Below are 4426 nucleotides of genomic sequence, written 5' to 3'. Positions count from 1 at the left end.
ATGTAGGTAAGTGCACCCATGTCATGCAATGCCCACAGAGGACAGAAGAGGCTGTCGGATCCCCTGGAATTGGAGTTATGGACAGTTGTTAGCTGCCATCTGGGTGCTGGGATTCAAACCCAGGTATTCTGCAAGAACAGTCAGTGTTGATAACCACTGAGCTATCTCTCCAGCCCCTGTATTTGATTTTTAATTAATTTTTGGTTGTTGCAGGTTTAGAAATCTTATCTTTTTGTTTTGTTTTGTTTTGCTTGTTTTGGTCTTTTTGAGACAGGGTCTCCCTGTAGCCCCAGCTGTCCTGGAACTCACTATGTAGACCAGGCTGGCCTTGAACTCACAGAGATTCACTTGCCTCTGCCTCCCAAGTGCTGAGATTAAAGGCATGAGCCACCATGCCCGGCTCAGAAACCTTGCTTTTTTAAAAAAATAATTTATTGAGAATTTCATACAGGCATATTAGGTGTTTTGATCAAATCCATGCCCACGCCCTTCCCTCCAGCTCCTCCCATATCTCCCCATCACTTTTTTCTGATAACTTCATGTACTCTTCTTTTTGTTTATTTATTTATTTATTTATTTCTCATAAAAACTTTTACCTTGATACATCAGGGAAAAAAACTTACAGGTTCACATGGAAAAAATAGACATGATCACAGGGAAGCTAACCTAATCAGCAAACATTGATGCCTGCCTGTCAGCTAATGTTGAAGCTGAAGTTCTGGGAGTTTGACATGCTACAGGGCTGAAAGGAACAGATTAGTACCATACCAACCTCCTCATAATCCTCCAGGGCAGCTATGTCCTCACGGGCCTTGGAGAACTCCCCTTCCTCCACGCCCTCACCCACATACCAGTGCACAAAGGCACGCTTGGCATACATAAGATCAAACTTGTGGTCGAGATGGGCCCAGGCCTCAGCAATGGCTGTGGTGTTGCTCAGCACGCACACAGCTCACTGTACCTTGGCCAGGTCTCCACCAGGTACCACAGCAGGAGGCTGGTAATTGATGCCAACCTTGAAGCCAGTGGGGCACCAATCCACAAACTGGATGCTACGTGTATTAGTCAGGGTTCTCCAAAGAAACAGAACCAGTAGAATGAATATGTATAAAGATTTATCAGCTTAGCTCACAAGATAGAGTCCGAGTAGTCCAACAATGGCTGCACCACACTGGAGAGGCTGAGAATCTGTAGTCGCTCAGTCCACAAGGCTGGATGTCTCAGTAGTCCCAATCCGGTGCTGGAGGTCTGACAAATTCCAAAATATCAGCTAGTCTTCGGTCTACAGCAGCAAGACGACCCACCAGCGAGAGAGAAGGCAAGCCACAAAAAGCCCCGTGTTCTCCTCTGCCTTGGTCTTTTATACCGGCTGCCATCAGAAGGTAACACCCACATTTAGGGTGTGTCTTCTGGCTTTAGATGATCCAATCAAGGAGTTCTCTTTCATTTCAGTTAATCTCAGATCAAATCAAGTTGACACCCAGGATTAGCCATCACACTACGCTTGGTCTTGATGGTGGCAATGGCAGCATTGACATCTTTGGGAACCAAATCACCATGGTACAACAGGCAGCAAGCCATGTATTTACCATGGCAAGGGTCACATTTTACCATCTGGTTGGCTGGCTCAAAGCAGGCATTGGTGATCTCTGCTACTGTAAGCTGCTCATGGTAGGCTTTCTCAGAAGAGATGACGGGGCATATGTGTCCAGAGGGAAGTGGATTCGGGGGTAGGGCTCCAGGTTGGTCTGGAATTCAGTCAGCTCTACATTCAGGGCTCCATCAAATCTCAGGGAAGCAGTGATGGAAGACACAATCTGGCTAATAAGGAGGTTAAAGTTGGTGTAGGTTGGGCACTCGATATCGAGGTTTCTAAGACAGGTGTCATAGATGGCCTCGTTGTCTACCATGAAGGCACAATCAGAGTGCTCCAGGGTGGTGTGAGTGGTGAGGATGGAATTGTAGGACTCAACGACCGTGGTGGAAACCTGGAGGGCTGGGTAGATGGAGAATTCCAGCTTGGACTTCTTTCCATAATCAACAGAGAGCTGTTCCATCAGCAGGGAGGTGAACCCAGAGCCAGTTCCCCCACCAAAGCTGTGGAAAACCAAGAAGCCCTGAAGACCTGTACACTGGTCAGCCAGCCTGGGAATTCGGTCCAAGACAAGGTCGATGATCTCCTTGCCAATGGTACAGTGCCCATGGGCATACTTACTGGCAGCATCTTCCTTGCCTGTGATGAGCTGCTCAGGGTGGAAGAACTGGCGGTAGATATCAGTGCAAACTTCATCAATGACCATGGGTTCCGGGTCTACAAACACTGCCCTGGGCACATGCTTGCCAGCGCCCGTCTCACTGAAGAAGGTGTTGGAGGAGCCATCTCCTCCCCCAATGGTCTTGTCACTTGGCAACTGGCCATCAGGCTGGATGCCATGTTCCAGGCAGTAGAGCTCCCAGCAGGCGTTGCTGATATGAACACCAGCCTGGCAAACATGGACGGAGATGCACTCGCACATATTTGGTCCTTAAAGAGGTCGGTGGAAACGGAGGAAGCGAAGGGAGGGCAACAGAGATCTCCCACTAACAGACTGCCAAGGAGTCAGGGGGAACAGTCTTCTTCTTCTTTTTAATGGGGATTTTTGATACTCTAACATTCCCCCCCTCTGAAGAGGTGGCCCTAAAATCTTTTAAGGATTAGATAAGCGCTCCTAAATACTTTTGACATTTTTGGCCTTTGGAACAGAGTATGTTGCTAAGAGGCCCAAGGACATTTTGACTTTTAGCTAAGAAGCTGGCTACTTTTCTTTGGGGTCATTTTACACTAACTGCCTGGCCAAGTCCTACCTCCTATTCTTATCGCACCATCCTCTGAAGAGGTTACCCAGCTTACAGATAGGGAATCAGGCCGCAGGCCGCTCTGGCTTCTTCCATGCTGAACAGGGACGCAGGGTGAGGCAATTGGGTACCCTTTAGTGGGTCTATCTAAAAGACTCCCAAATTACATAATTCTTTTTTAAAAAAATATTTTATTTCTTATTTTTATGTGTATGAGTGTATTGTCTGCATGTATGTGAGTGCACCTGTGTCATACAATGCTTCTGAAGTCAGAAAAGGGCTTTGATTCCCCTGGAACTGGAGTTAAGGACGGTTCATAGCCGCCATGTAGGTGCTGGGAATCAAACCAGGTCCTCTGCAAGACCAGTCAGTGCTCTTAACTACTGAGCCATCTCTCCAGTCTCCCAAATTGCATAACTCTTATCTGTAGGGGGGAAAGAAAGTCCTTTACTGGTGAATAGGAGATGTGAAGGAGAAGTAAAGGCAAGAATAATTAGCATTACAAGTTCCAGACAGGGAACTAGAAAAAAGTTAGAACAGAGCAAATTTCAAATGTTCATATGAGAGTCCATTGGAGTTTCTTGATAAGAGCTTCCAAAAGCATCCCTCTATTGGGTTTCTCCTCATTTTTCTTTTGTCTGCCAAGGCTGGACTCTAGAGTGATGGATTCAGGATTTGCTTTCAGGCATTTTGATACCTGTTGGAGTGGTTAGAATCAGTGTCAGTTCCCTCTCAAAGGCTTCTAGAAAGAGGAGAAAACAATTTGCCCATCATTTTAGAATAGCGGGTTGTCTCCCTTAGCTACAGGTGGGCACTACAGTATTGCAGACCAAGATTTGAAGACTTACATCTGAGCAGTACTTTCTGATTCAGAACAAAATCATCAATAAGAGATAATTGTCTAAATAACTTTTTATAAGGACTTAAAGCCTAATGTCTGAGAAGTGTAATCCCTTGAACTCTTAAATATACTGTCACTTAACTTTTTGGTTATACTTTCCTTTTGGGTGTTTAAGACCATACAGAGGAGAACAGAGAGGCTGTCAGAACTGGAGTTATGGAAAGTTGTTAGCTGCCATGTGGTTGCTGGGATTTGAACCCAGGTCTTCTGCAAGAACAGTCAGTATTCTTACCCGCTGAGCCATCTCTTCAGCTCCCAGTCTGGTACTTTTAATTACCGTGTGCTATGTAGATAAAGTTTGGGTAAAAAAACAAATGTTGCTGGGCATGGTGGCGCACACCTTTAATCCCAGCACTCAGGAGGCAGAGGCAGGCAGATTTCTGTGAGTTCGAGGCCAGCCTGGTCTACATAGGGCATTCCAGGACAGCTAGGGCTACAGGGAGACCCTGTCTCAAAAAGACAAAAAAAAAAAAAAAAACAACAGAAAAACCAAATGTTCTCAGATAAACCTTGACTAGATATATATTTTGTCCCATAAACTAGTTGACTTAAACGATAACCTTAGAAAATTTAAGATTATGTGTACTTTTGTCTCATCCTTTATATATCACAACAAATCTACACAGACCTTCATCATTTGCTTACACTTTCTCATTTTCTCTCTCTCTCTCTCTCTCTCTCTCTCTCTCT

The 4426-nt window shown here is 45.4% G+C and overlaps 1 pseudogene; it reads right to left on the bottom strand.

Annotated features, from left to right (window-relative positions):
- Positions 1–601: 601 nt before the first annotated feature.
- LOC103732738 lies at positions 602–2627 on the bottom strand (annotated as a pseudogene).
- Between the last annotated feature and the right edge of the window lie 1799 nt (positions 2628–4426).

The sequence above is a fragment of the Nannospalax galili genome, unplaced genomic scaffold, assembly GCF_000622305.1.
Source record: "Nannospalax galili isolate Female #2095 unplaced genomic scaffold, S.galili_v1.0 scaffold634, whole genome shotgun sequence".
Taxonomy (NCBI): Eukaryota; Metazoa; Chordata; class Mammalia; order Rodentia; family Spalacidae; genus Nannospalax; species Nannospalax galili.
Note: the sequence above shows the minus strand (reverse complement) of the source record. Positions and strands in the feature narration are given on the sequence as shown.